The 15,110-nt window shown below is 42.3% G+C and overlaps 1 protein-coding gene and 1 long non-coding RNA gene across 3 annotated transcripts in view; one reads left to right on the top strand and one right to left on the bottom strand.

Annotated features, from left to right (window-relative positions):
• slc41a1 (solute carrier family 41 member 1) overlaps window positions 1–15,110 on the top strand; it is a 73,060-nt gene that overhangs the window by 7,268 nt on the left and 50,682 nt on the right. The window lies entirely within an intron of this gene.
• Window positions 3,829–5,343, bottom strand: LOC127527068 (uncharacterized). The gene is made up of 3 exons (XR_007934436.1): window positions 5,143–5,343; window positions 4,267–4,785; window positions 3,829–3,984 (listed from the first exon to the last, which is right to left on the bottom strand). It is a non-coding gene; the product is annotated as an uncharacterized LOC127527068 (long non-coding RNA).

Consider the following 15,110-nt stretch of genomic DNA (forward strand, 5'->3'; position numbering starts at 1 on the left):
GCGCCAGAGAGAGACAGAGGCACACACACAGGCAGCGCCAGAGAGAGACAGAGGCACACACACAGGCAGCGCCAGAGAGAGACAGACGCACACACACAGGCAGCGCGAGAGAGAGGGGGCTGGACTCATAAGGTAGGAAGGCAGTTAAAGAATGCACCGGGCTTGATTTTGTTTTCACTTCTGTTTACAGCGATCGGTTCGTAGTGTGCATTGTTGCAATGTTACTTTTCTTGGTGGTTTATTAAATTACGGATTTTTTCAAATGTTAATTTTTTTCCCTGTGCTTAAAACTCATTAAAAAAAAAAAAGTGTTTTTAGCCAGCGGTTGGTAGCGCTATAGCGCAAACTATTGCAGTGTTAGTTTTCTCTGTTGTTCAAGGTTTTCTCAGTGTTATTCAATGTTTTTACATTTAGTTTACTATTACGCTGTGCATTCTATGGTTTAATTAACTATATTTGTGCTTAAAAACTTAAAATATATATTTACATACAGTTCGTATTGTCTGGAACTGATTAATTGTATTTACATACAATCCTATGGGAGAAATTGCTTCGGTTCACAACCAAATCGGTTTACGACCAGAGTTTTGGAACGAATTATGGTCGTGAACCAAGGTTCCACTGTATTCTTTTCGGTTATGACGCACGACCGCGTCCACCATCGCAAACTGTTTTACATGCCATGGTCTTAGAGTTGCTCTTGCGAGCGGGCACATGACCAGGCAGTGTGTATGCTTCAAGAGCGAGGGTGGACGCGCCAGCACCATCTAAGAAGAATCATATTTGTCGCGGATGTGAATCGCTGTATGCAGCATGTAAAACAATTTGTTTGTCGCGGATGTGAATCGCTGTATGCAGCGTGTAAAATAGTTTGCGAGGTGTATTCCATGGTCTTAGCAGTGTCTATACTTCGATGTGAATCGCTGTATGCAGCATGTAAAACGCTGTATTGTATGTTGCCCTCTCCAGAGTTACATCTTTTCATTCACCTGCAGTCGTATCCTCAAAACCAACCCCATTTGGACAACTGTGTCTTTCAGGAAGTGTTCACCCATCAATACATAATTATGCGGCGTATGCTACGCCGCGGGTTGGCTAGTATCATATAATATTAAAGGAATACTCCACACAAAAATGATATTTTTTATATGTTACTTACTCCATTTTTGTGGTAATGTGCCTTACTGGCATTACCTGTAATTAAATAAAATTTGTCAAGTGTCCGCTGCAGTGTTGAGAGGCATTGTTTGTAGTAAAAAGTTAAAGTACAGAGAAAGGAAACTTGCCTTTTTCCTTTTTATAGAATGCAGATAGACATCTTCACTGACCTTATTAGCGCCTTTTGGAGAGTGGCGCGGTAGGTCTCATGTAGAATGGAGACACAGCCTTGCCATTAACCGGCCGGGATGGCATTGTCAGTCCTCCACTCCTGCGTGTGCCTCCCGCGACCCCATAACACTAAAGGAGTAAAAAAAGTGTGAAGCATCGTAGTATTAGTTTACCGCGGTTTAGAAAAGGGATCCCATGTCTGTAGTTGTCTGGGCAGTAGCTCAGGAGAAGGACGTGAAAATTTAAATGCTTTTGTTAACTTAAGGCAGAAGTGCAGTTTGCGTCTCAAAAGCCGGCACAGCTATGCGCGCGCGTGCCGGCTGCTTGAACTATTATAGTGTTTTTGCAGGGCAGGAGACGTCACTTCTCGCAGACGCGTTCTCGTCATCGCGTGGTTGTAGAGAGATGACATAGGACAGCTTAACTGGTCTGCACAAGGGCGCCGAATATTAAAGGGACTCATGGCTCCTAGAGGTGGGTTCTTTTCTGACTAGATCTTCTTGGAGAAAGGTACTTGGTAGAATAGTTTTTGAATTTACCAAACATTACGGCTTGTGCCTTGTTTTTGTAAATATTTGTTCTTGTATAAATATCTCTGGAGTAATTTTGGCGGAGGTATTTATTTGGGTTATGGTTATTGGTGCACTGTTTTTTTTGTATATAGTCACTATTTTTGAGCTTCATTTACTTGCTGTTTTTGTGTGTCTTTTGCAGTATTGGACTGTGTATTAATATATAAATTCCGGAGGACATTATTTTTGTTAAGTGCACCTGTAAATAAAACCTCACTTTATTTTTCAAAAACCCAACCCTTTTGGTGTCCGTGTCTCCCTGTCTTACACTATCATCCTGGTCACACTCGGTCCCACATACTAGACACCTAGAGTGTAGGCTGGTGTTCCTAATTCCCACTACATGGGGTGTCACATTTTGGTGGCAGCGGTGGTAAAAGTGAGACAGTATTTTTGATTTTGGAGTGCGGACGAAGACAGTTTTTGGCAGAATGGCTCCAAAGAAGCTTCAGGGAGTTGGCACTCCAGATCGCAATACAGGAGTGGTCTCCGGAGCAGCCCAGGCAGGGGAAGAAGTTCAAGTCACTGGGGATATCCGTGCGGTGGAGGTGCTTTTGCGACAATTCATCGCTGTGCAGGAAGACAAAAACCAACGGTTGGAACAGTGATTCAAAGGTCTGCAGCACCAGTTCAATCAGCTACAGGGACAGGTGAATTTGGTGCAACAGTCACAGTCCTCCAACCCGGATGAATCTGTTGAAAGAAGTAGAGGAGCCTCGGTAAGAACATGGGAATACCCTCGTCTGATGCCCTTCCAGGAGCCCGAGGACATAGAACATTACCTTTCAGCATTCGAAAAGGTGGCTACTGTGTGTGACTGGCCAAGAGCAGATTGGGCAATCCGTCTTGTTCCCTTGCTTACAGGAGGGGCCAGGGCAGCATTTTTGGCCATGCCAGTAGAGGAGTCCCTGATCTACGGCTCATTAAAAACTGCCATCCTTGAGAAGTACGAGATCAGCACCGAAACATACAGGGTGAGGTTCCGTTCTCTGGAATGGGAGGAAGATCAGTCTCCTAAAGAACTTCTGACACTATTGAAGGAATTATGCACTAAATGATTACAACCCCAGAAACACTCAATAGACCAGATAATTGACTTTATGTTGTTAGTACAACTTTTGCAGGTATTTGACATTAAAATCCGTACATGGGTAGAGGAGCATCGGCCAAAGACTTCCAAAGAAGCAGTGGAGCAGGCTGAGGTGTTCCTGGCTGCCCATCGTTCAAGAAACCTGCAGAAGGAAGATAAAGTCATCCAGAGGCCCAGAACTACAGCTAAGCCCACAGGTATGTCTTGGGGTGAAATGGGTCGTGGTCCTATGAGTTTAGTCAACCCACCTACAAAGCCAGATTATAGGGGAGGTTGGTTGTGTCATGGTTGTGGACAGAAAGGCCATCTAATTAAGTTTTGTCCAAACAAATGAAAGGAGACAAAACTTTGTTTTGTTCCATGCCCCCTACCTGAAAAGAAGACGCCTTTTAAGAACAGGGAGAAGATTCTAAGGGTTTCTATGGCAGGTAAACTGTACCCTGCCTTAATAGACACAGGAAGCACCCAGTCTCTGGTGAGAAAAGACTGTTTGGTCGACCAAGTGGTACAGTCAGGTCAGCAGGTAGTATTGAGGTGTGTCCATGGTGAAGAAGTCACCTATCCTCTGGTCCGGGTGAACCTGGAGATTCAAGGTTTGGGTTATGAGTTACCCATGGGCGTATTAGACAACATGCCTTACCCAATTCTACTAGGGTTGGACGTGCCGGGGATCGAAGATCTCTTACAGGGTACTCTGCAGGCGGAGACTCTGATGGTCACAAGGGCCCAGGCGGCAAGGCAAAAACAAAATGCCCAGGATGGCTGGGATGTGCTGCCGTTTGGGGAAGTTGATAAGACAGACACTGTTCCGTAAAGCCCGTAGTCAAAGAAGGCGTGAGAAGCTCTGGGGCGTTCCCCAGAAGCAGGGTGAGCTCATATTGCCTTTGGATCTCACAGGAAACGGTAGCGACTTACCGAGCGATGTGGCTTCCGCTCAGCGGGACGACCCCAGTCTGCGTGTCTGCTTTGACAAGGCCATAAGGGGTTCGCAGTCTAAGACGGGAGAGAAATTTATTATTAAAGATGACCTCCTGTATCATCAAGATGACTATGGGCAGAGACTGGTGTTGCCATCTAGTCTGAGGGAGAAAGTGTTACAGATTAGCCATAGCATTCCCTGGTCAGGTCATTTGGGGCAAGTAAAGACATCCGATAGGCTAGCACGACATTTTTATTGGCCTGGATGGTCTAAAGATGTAGCAAATTATATAAAAGCATGTGCAGAATGTCAGAAAGTTGGACCAGTGAAGAGAGGAGACAAAGTTCCACTAATACCTTTGCCTGTAGTGGAAGAGCCTTTTTTCAGGATAGCGGTTGACATTGTGGGTCCTGTCGAATGTAGCCGCACTGGACATAAATATATTTTAGTGGTGTACGACTACGCAACCCGGTTTCCAGAAGCTTTTCCCCTGAAAAAGACAAATGCAAGTAACATTGTGAGGGTTTTAATACAGCTATTTGCCAGAGTGGGGATCCCAAGAGAAATGTTAACTGACCAGGGGTCCAACCTAACAGCAAAATTGATAAGACAGGTGAATAGTTTGTTAGGAATTCGGGGGGTTAAGGACCACACCCTATCACCCGCAGGTGGATGGGCTAGTGGAGCGATTTAATGCCACCCTAAAACAGATGCTGAGGAAATTTGTTAGCGTGACTGGATCAGATTGGGACCAATGGCTACCGTACCTGTTGTTCTCTTACCGGGAGGTTCCGCAGGCATCCACAGGATTCTCTCCGTTTGAGCTGTTGTATGGTCGTCATGTGCGAGGACCCCTTTCTGTGCTAAAGGAAACCCTAGAGGGAGATAGAGACAGAACTGAATCCCAAAATGTGCTAACATTTGTCCTTAAGTTGCAGGAAAAATTTGCCAACCTGTCACAGTTTGTAAAAGTAAACATGGAAAACGCACAAGCCAAGCAGAAAGCATGGTATGACAAGGCAGTCAGAGACCGAAAACTTATAGTTGGACAGAAGGTACTATTATTATTGCCTACTTCAGAGAGCAGTCTTTTAGCCAAGTGGCAAGGGCCATACACTGTAGTTGCTCAAAAAGGTCCTGTCACTTATGAAATTGATATGCCTGATCATCCTAGGAAATCAAGGCAGACTTTTCATATTAATATGCTGAAACCGTGGCAAGAATATACTAACCCTTCCAGTCAGCTATTAATTCGTAGCGTTCCGGAAGAAGAGGAATCGGAGGAGCAGTACTTGCCATCATGCAGAGAAGTCCAAGTGGGACCATCATTGGAGCATCTAGAAGAGACAAAAAGTGCAGAAGTACAACAGTTGATTCCAGAGGGTCTGTTTGGATCTTTGCTTGGTAAGACTCCTCTAATACATCATGATATTCGCCTTCCCTCCCCAGGTCCTGTGAGAACATAATATTGTAGGATCCCTGCACGTCTACAAGAGGTTTTCAGAGAGGAACTGGAGCAGATGAAAGATTTAGGCATCATCGAACCTTCAGTGAGTGACTGGTGCAGTCCTGTGGTACTCGTTCCTAAAAAGAATGGACAGATGAGGTTCTGTGTGGACTACAGCAAGCTTAACGCCATCTCAGCTTTCGATACCTACCCAATGCCTAGAGTGGATGAGCTAGTAGAGCAGCTAGGTCCTGCAAAATATTTAACAACAATTGATCTTAGCAAAGGTAATTGGCAGGTCCCACTCACAGAAGAGGCAAAACCACTTTCCACTTTCAGGGCTCCCAGAGGTTTGTACCAGTTCACGGTCATGCCATTTGGGTTGCATGGAGCTGCAGCGAACTTCCAGCGCCTCATGGACAAAGTGTTGCAAGGAGCAGAGATGTACGCTAGAGCTTACATAGATGACATTGTTGTGTACAATAAGACCTGGGAGGAACATCTACAACACCTGGCAGAAGTGTTTGATAGGTTAAAAACAGCTGGACTTGTGGTTAACCCTGAAAAAACAGTCATTGCTAAAGAAGAAGTGCAATACCTTGGGTACACCATAGGGGGCAGTGTGATCCGACCCCAAATTGACAAAATGGCCGCTATAACGGATCGTCCGCATCCTGAAACCAAGAAGCAGGTACGGTCATTCCTTAGTTTGGTGGGGTGGTACAGAAGATTTATTCCCAATTTTTCTAAGATTGCAGCGCCCCTCACCAACCTGCTTAAAGGATCTGCACCACGAAACATCAATTGGACAGAGTCATGTGAAAATGCCTTTCAATCTTTGAAAAAGATATTTTGTAAAAATGTTGTATTGCATTGTCCTGACTTTGCGAAACCTTTTGTTTTACAGGTTGATGCCTCTGGGGAAGGTTTAGGAGCAGCCTTGATGCAGGGGGAGGGTGAAGAGAAGAGGCCAATTTTGTTTATTAGTAGGAAGCTGTTTAACCGAGAGAAAAAGTACGCTACCTTAGAGAAGGAAGGATTAGCAATAAAATGGGCTGTAGACAGCTTAAAGTACTGTCTTCTTTCCAACGAATTCATTGTGGAGAGCGACCACCGAGTGTTGCAGTGGATCCAAAAGATGAGGCATTCTAATGCTCGGTGGCCCGCTGGTATTTGGCACTCCAGCCATACAGGTTTCAGGTACATTATGTTGCTGGGAAAAAGAATCTAGTGGCAGATTATTTATCCCGCACATACGACCTGAAGTCTTGAGGGGGAGGGTGTGTGGTAATGTGCCTTACTGGCATTACCTGTAATTAAATAAAATTTGTCAAGCGTCCGCTGCAGTGTTGAGAGGCATTTGTTTGTAGTAAAAAGTTAAAGTACATAGAAAGGAAACTTGCCTTTTTCCTTTTTATAGAATGCAGATAGACATCTTCACTGACCTTATTAGCACCTTTTGGAGAGTGGCGCGGTAGGTCTCGTGTAGAATGGAGAGACAGCCTTGCCATTAACCGGCCGGGATGGCATTGTCAGTCCTCCAGTCCTGCGTGTGCCTCCCGCGACCCCATAACACTAAAGGAGTAAAAAAAGTGTGAAGCGTCGTAGTATTAGTTTACCGCGGTTTAGAAAAGGGATCCCATGTCTGTAGTTGTCTGGGCAGTAGCTCAGGGGAAGGACGTGAAAATTGAAATGCTTTCGTTAACTTAAGGCAGAAGCGCAGTTTGCGTCTCAAAAGCCGGCACAGCTATGCGCGCGTGTGCTGGCTGCTTGAACTATTATAGTACTAGCAAGCCTGCGATTCTCGAAAGAATCGCAAATCCAAGAATGGCAATCACTTTTTGTTCCCTCCGATATTTGGAGGGATGAAATATCATGGAGGGTGGGTGCGTCCTGGGAAAGTTCATTTAATTAAATAAACATATTTGTACTCTGTGGTGGGTTGGCACCCTGCCCGGGATTGGTTCCTGCCTTGTGCCCTGTGTTGGCTGGGATTGGCTCCAGCAGACCCCCGTGACCCTGTGTTCAGATTCAGTGGGTTGGAAAATGGATGGATGGATGGACATATTTGTACTGAAGCGGTTTCTTTTTGGAGCTGTGACTCATCTGGTTCTGGTGTTTTAGAAGCGCGTTGTAGGCGCCTTTGTTTATTGTTTTTATCCATGCAGTCTCTTTTTTGTTTTTCTACGGCTGTGTCGTCAGCGAGAAGTCATTTGCTGATGGCGGCGGATTCGCGTGCTGAAGTGACCATGTTGGCGGATCCGGGCATAGAGGGCTGCATTACTAAACGAACGTGGTATATGCAGTGGTGTTTGGCCGGCCGCGTTCGGGCGGCTGTACAACCTGGCTTGCATTGTGTTTATCCATACGGGCTCGTTTTGTATTTCCGTTAGTTGAGCTCTTTCATTGTGTAACCGTGACGTCTTTGCTTCTAGTGTGTCTGAAGCGCGTTGTAGGAGCCTCCGTGTATTGTTTTTATCCATGCGGTCTCATCTTTGTTTTCTGGATCCGTGACTTGTTTGCGTGTGGTGTTATTGAAGCGCGTTGTATGAGCCTACGTTTATTGCTTTTATCTATGCGGTCTCGTCTTTGTTGTTCTGTGGCTGTGTCGTTAGGTAGACGTCGTTTACTGTTAGGAATCATAATTTAACTTACTTTTAATACTGAATGACCGTTATGTGATTCAAACATGCCACACTGACTGCTGGCACAGTGGATTAGAGCAAGTTTAGTTTACAGGTTGTGTTTTTTTGGGTGCCACCTACTGACTCTGGGAAGCCGCTGCGTTTGACTCTGGGGCGCGATGTAAGAGCCTCCGTTTATTGTTTTTATCCATGCGGTCTCATTTTTGTTTCTGTGTTACTGAATGATCGTTATGTGATTCAAACATGCCACACAGACTGCTGGCACAGTGGATTAGAGCAAGTTCAGTTTACGGTCTCGTTTTTGTTTCTCTGTTACTGAATGACCGTTATGTGATTCAAACATGCCACACAGACTGCTGGCACAGTGGATTAGAGCAAGTGTAGTTTACAGGTTGTGTTGTTTGAGCGCCACCTACTGACTCTGGGAAGCCGCTGCGTTTGACTCTGGGGCGCCGCGGCGCAGTGCGCATGCACTTCGGTGCGTCCGCCGTGCATAAATTAAACTGTCATTTAGTAATATAGATTTTTGCAGGGCAGGAGACGCCACTACTCGCAGACGCGTTCTCGTCATCGCGTGGTTGTAGAGAGATGACATAGGACAGCTTAATTGGTCTGCACAAGGGTGCCGAATATTAAAGGGACTCATGGCTCCTAGAGGTGGGTTCTTTTCTGACTAGATCTTCTTGGAGAAAGGTACTCGGTAGAATAGTTTTTGAATTTACCAAACATTACGGCTTGTGCCTTGTTTTTGTAAATATTTGTTCTTTAATAAATATCTCTGGAGTAATTTTGGCGGAGGTATTTATTTGGGTTATGGTTATTGGTGCACTGTTTTTTTTGTATATAGTCACTATTTTTGTGCTTAATTTACTTGCTGTTTTTGTGTGTCTTTTGCAGTATTGGACTGTGTATTAATATATAAATTCCGCAGGACATTATTTTTGTTAAGTGCACCTGTAAATAAAACCTCACTTTATTTTTCAAAAACCCAACCCTTTTTGTGTCCGTGTCTTCCTGTCTTACACTATCATCCTGGTCACGCTCAATCCCACATACTAGACACCTAGAGTGTAGGCTGGTGTTCCTAATTCCCACTACACGGGGTGTCACACATTTACCCTGCAGTGGTATGGTTTTAATCTCATGTTTTCCTGAATATTGTTCATTGGTCAGAGTACTGTCCTCAATTCAGACGCACAGTATTATGAGAATGATGTAATTCCTGTTGATTTTCAATGCTGAGATTTCTGGAAGTAACTTCATATTTTTGTAAAACAATGTATACATTTTGACCATACTAATGGATAACGGAAATGTAGATTGTGACACATGCTATGTGAGAATTTGTTTATGGTCATTTTCACATTGGTTATTGCTGGATAAAACTGTTCTTTATATCACAAAGTATTTTCTCATTCTGCATGAAAACAAGCGATTAGTAAGTAACACATAAAAAATACCATTTTTTGGTGGAGTACTGTATTCCATTAACCTCTTTGTAAGCACAACTCATGACAAAATATAGTGAAAAAGCATAATTAAAATTAGATGCTAAGTTTCAGAATCATAAGTTGAGCATGAATTTTGTGACTCATTTTTGGGAAATTATTCATTTTCAACTTGAAGCAATATATTGGTGCAATCAATGAGCCCATAAAAGCTGTATTCGAAAGTAAAGTTGAAAGCAAAATAATTCATATAAAAATATTACTCTCATTTCTAAGGTTCAGTTTTGTATGACTTATTTGTTGAATGTACAAAGGGACATAAACATAATTAGCTTAATATTATGTTTATTCTATTTAAAACAATTCTAGTGACAAATTGTACAAAACAAGCAATTAAAATATTTTAATATAAATGTGGTGTTACTGTATTGTACTTTTATAATGAAAGATCAATGACAGAGCTCATATTCTCTGACTAAGTTTTAACTAGAAAGAATCAGAATCATAAATGAGTGAATGAGAATCATAAATCAGACTGGCAGGACTTTCACTTGCACACACACTTTATATATTGAAATAAAAGAGGCTAATGGCATCACACATGCATATAATTTTTTTTGTGTTTGCAAATTAATTCCCATTAACATAGTTGTAAAACTATGTGTGAATTAGCATTCTATAGCACTGACCCAAACATTCACCCTGGGTCTTGTCCTCGCTAGAACTCGTGAAACAAGAAGAATCTATTTGCAGAGGTTCAGTGCCTTAATGTCAGCGTAGTTTTAGGACAGCAGTTGTAGGGTGTAAGTTTCTATACATAAGAACATTTATTCGTGTGGATAGAAAAGAAAAGAGTGGATATTGCAGAGGGCTATGTAGTATGTAGTTTGGCAAAAAAAATCTAATAGTTAAACTGTTAGTTACATATACATTGAACCAAGTATCTTATGTTTGGTGTAAAGTTATCTCATTAAAATATGGATGCTGTTTACACAAAGCCTAAGTACACCAACCCCATACATTAATGTCATTACTAAAACTGCCGTCCTACAACTGATCTGTTGTTATGTCTTAAAACTGCACTGTCATCATTGCTTTGCGGCTCTGCAAATTATGATATTGTGTGGAAGCGGAGCAGGATGTTTGGGAGTTTTATGTCTAATATAACTGTTATAAATGTGGAAATTAATGATGAAATTAGCTCCACCCCAAATATTTAGCACTGCCTACTGTCAGCTCTGCAACCAGCTGAACAGGGTGCAGTTGTGTATTTTGCAGCCCGGTAAGATGTTTGTGGTGGTAGTGCACTGTTTTGATGTCTTTCAGCACCAGAGATTTGCATTTAATTTCAATTCAAGTTACCATTTGCATGTAATTTATTTACCCCCTTATGGGTTTTCAGGACATTCTGGTTATGTAGCCTTAATTTACATGTCAGTTGAGTCAAAGACTGTCAGTGGCATACTGCTCTGGAAGACAATCGTGTAGTGTGACATACACAGTGACTCACACCAACTAATCCATGACTTGCTGCTTTGATTTTGTCTTTAGTTGTAGGGGTGGACTCTATGCGCATGACAGCTGACAACCAATAAATGCTCATCCAGAAGTACATTGCATAGAATGCAGTGACGAGGAATAAGTAATCCAGTGTTTTAGACCTCGCAGACAGAAGAGAGGCTTGTGTGTCCGATATCTTGTGTTTTACGTACCACGTAAGAATGGAAAAAAGAAAAAAAAAAAAAAGGCTTAGATTGAGGCTGAACTTGCTATATATTTTAAACCTTCATACAGCACTTACCCCATAAGAAAGCATGTTAATTGGCTAAATTTGACATGTTCAGATATTTTCAGTTGTTTAAATCGACATGGTCTGGCAACAAGATCAGCAACAGTCATCAAGTCTGGCATACCACCCTATCACTAGAAGTCCCGTAATGTGACATTGGCTTAAGTTTAATTGTTGATTGTGAATTGTCCCAGGGTGAGTGGATTCTGTGATAGATTAGCATCTCATACAGGGATCTCTCGAAGATGCCTTCCTACACCACATTTTTTAATGAAGAAGCCAGTTCAATCCTGTTGATTTCAGTAAGGCTATACAGTATATACAATATATACAGTGCATCCGGAAAGTATTCACAGCGCATCACTTTTTCCACATTTTGTTATGTTAAGCCTTATTCCAAAATGGATTAAATTCATTTTTTTCCTCAGAATTCTACACACAACACCCCATAATGACAACGTGAAAAAAGTTTACTTGAGGTTTTTGCAAATTTATTAAAAATAAAAAAACTGAGAAATCACACGTACATAAGTATTCACAGCCTTTGCTCAATACTTTGTCAATGCACCTTTGGCAGCAATTACAGCCTCAGGTCATTTTGAATATGATGCCACAAGCTTGGCACACCTATCCTTGGCCAGTTTCGCCCATTCCTCCTTTGCAGCACCTCTCAAGCTCCATCAGGTTGGATGGAAAGCCTCAGTGCACAGCAATTGTAAGATCTCTCCAGAGATGTTCAATCGGATTCAAGTCTGGGCTCTGGCTGGGCCACTCAAGGACATTCACAGAGTTGTCCTGAAGCCACTCCTTTGATATCTTGGCTGTGTGCTTAGGGTTGTTGTCCTGCTGAAAGATAAACCATCGCCCCAGTCTGAGGTCAGGAGCACTCTGGAGCAGGTTTTCATCCAGGATGTCTCTGTACATTGCTGCAGTCATCTTTCCCTTTATCCTGACTAGTCTCCCAGTCCCTGCCGCTGAAAAACATCCCCACAGCATGATGCTGCCACCACCATGCTTCACTGTAGGGATGGTATTGGCCTGGTGATGAGCGGTGCCTGGTTTCCTCCAAACGTGACGCCTGGCATTCACACCAAAGAGTTCAATCTTTGTCTCATCAGACCAGAGAATTTTCTTTCTCATGGTCTGAGAGTCCTTCAGGTGCCTTTTGACAAACTCCAGGCGGGCTGCCATGTGCCTTTTACGAAGGAGTGGCTTCCGTCTGGCCACTCTACCATATAGGCCTGATTGGTGGATTGCTGCAGAGATGGTTGTCCTTCTGGAAGGTTCTCCTCTCTCCACAGAGGACCTCTGGAGCTCTGACAGAGTGACCATTGGGTTCTTGGTCACCTCCCTGACTAAGGCCCTTCTCCCCCGATCGCTCAGTTTAGATGGCCGGCCAGCTCTAGGAAGAGTCCTGGTGGTTTCAAACTTCTTCCACTTATGGATGATGGAGGCCACTGTGCTCATTGGGACCTTCAAAGCAGCAGAAATTTTTCTGTAACCTTCCCCAGATTTGTGCCTTGAGACAATCCTGTCTCAGAGGTCTACAGACAATTCCTTTGACTTCATGCTTGGTTTGTGCTCTGACATGAACTGTCAACTGTGGGACCTTATATAGACAGGTGTGTGCCTTTCCAAATCATGTCCAACCAACTGAATTTACCACAGGTGGACTCCAATTAAGCTGCAGAAATATCTCAAGGATGATCAGGGGAAACAGGATGCACCTGAGCTCAATTTTGAGCTTCATGGCAAAGGCTGTGAATACTTATGTACATGTGGTTTCTCAGTTTTTTTATTTTTAATAAATTTGCAAAAACCTCAAGTAAACTTTTTTCACATTGTCATTATGGGGTGTTGTGTGTAGAATTCTGAGGAAAAAAATGAATTTAATCCATTTTGGAATTAGGCTGTAACATAACAAAATGTGGAAAAAGTGATGCGCTGTGAATTCTTTCCGGATGCACTGTAGATAGATATAGATACAGTACATTTATATAAACCTATGGATACCTACAGTAAATCTGTCTCTTTATTTCCATGCTAGATGTTTTTATGTGTTCGGTTAATTGGCAGTTCTTGGCCCAGTGAGAATGAGTGTGTCCAGTGATGAACTGGAACCCCATGAAGGATTTCTTCCTGCCTCTTACCCAGTGCTGTTTGATGCGGGTGTGCCCCTGTAACCCTGAATTGCAATAAATGTGTCTGAAACTACATAGATAGTTGTGTGAAGGATGGCAAATTGTGTGTGGCAGAAAAGAAATACAATGGATGAAATGGGTGTTGATCAATATGAAAGTGAATTTAGAAGTGTAAAAAGATGTAGAGCAGGTCACTCTGGGCAGGAGGTTACACTGGGCATAACCAACCTTGTGCTCATTCATTGACCATCACAGAGTCACTGTATCGATTGTGTAAATTATGTCTGTGACGGAAATTTGCTTGAAAAATCATCTAATGTGACAGGGTCTTTACTTGCATGTCCAACTAACAAGCAGCACTCTCTGGCACCATGTTAAATTTCATTTTGTGAAAAACCAAATTTTATGAAAACACAAATCAGCATACCTGATGTGCTTTCAGTTTGTGAAACCTTATGGTAAAATATGTTAGGAAAATACTCAGGATGTAAATGGATGAAAGCACAAGAAAAAGACTCATCAAAAGAATTCTCACGTTATAAGACAGCTGAATAAAGAATACATCAACCAAATCTACTAAGACATTGGTTGCCGTTAATTACTATACAGGTACAGTGTGTGTTTTGCCTGAAATTAATGTAGCTATTTACACAGCAACTTGATGTGTGACCCTTTGTCAATGGTGATAAAACTACAGGGAGCTTCAAAATATCTTCTTAATAAGCTCTGCCAATTTGCACACATACTGTAATTCACAATGAGCATTACCAGCACACCTCACCTCAAAATATGCTTAGCATACAGCTATGTATTACAAAGGCCACTTCGAAATTTTGCAGTGTTTCTGGTATTAGGTTTTAAACAAGGCTTCTCTGGTTATGATACAATTTTATCAGAAGTCACATCACATAAATTGGTATACTTTCAACATGCTCTGTAGTTTTCTTGTGAGTCATAGGAGTAATTTGTGGAGCAGGAAAAAAGTCGCTTTCTTTATAATGCATTAAATATAGCTTATCTTCCTCTTCAGCCCCTGACTCTGGTTTACACATCTAGCATTTCCCATTCTCTGTATAGCTGCTATCATGGGGTCAGCCAAATAGTGTTATACCTTCTGCATTGTCTAAGATAATCTCTTTCGAGTCTTTTCAGAGAATGCGAATGACATTAAAGTATAAATATAAAATATTGTGCATTTAGCTAATTTAAGATAATGTTAATCTACTGTACCTAAATTATCCAGAAGGTGTCTGGGAAACTGGAATTTCTTCATCTTCTTTTCATTCCAGAACAGTGGTACTGTATATTAGAGAACATTTATGCTAACACTCCGATGCGACACGATTCTGTGATTTATTTATTTATTTTATTTATTTATTTTTAAATATCTGGACACTGATTTGAAGTGGCATTGTAAGATCAAATAAAAGAAATAGTAAATGTAAAAAGGTTGGGGTACCAGCAGGTAATGCTGTTTAATGACATAGTTTTAAAAAGGGTCAAAGGAAAGTGCATGCAAGGGCACGATACATGCGTCATACAGCCGATAATTTTAAAAATAAAGATGAGGGATCAATCCTTCCACCTGGTCCTTGAATGAACGGCAACTTCCAGTGGCTTTGTGATCCTTATAGTGCTGACCCAGAAGGTGGGGTGGGGATTCGTGGTGGAAGCAGAAGCTAGGTCACTATCGTCCAGCTGGATAGTTTCTGAACTGCAGATAGAAAAGA

This window comes from Erpetoichthys calabaricus, chromosome 3 (assembly GCF_900747795.2).
Source record: "Erpetoichthys calabaricus chromosome 3, fErpCal1.3, whole genome shotgun sequence".
NCBI lineage: Eukaryota > Metazoa > Chordata > Cladistia > Polypteriformes > Polypteridae > Erpetoichthys > Erpetoichthys calabaricus.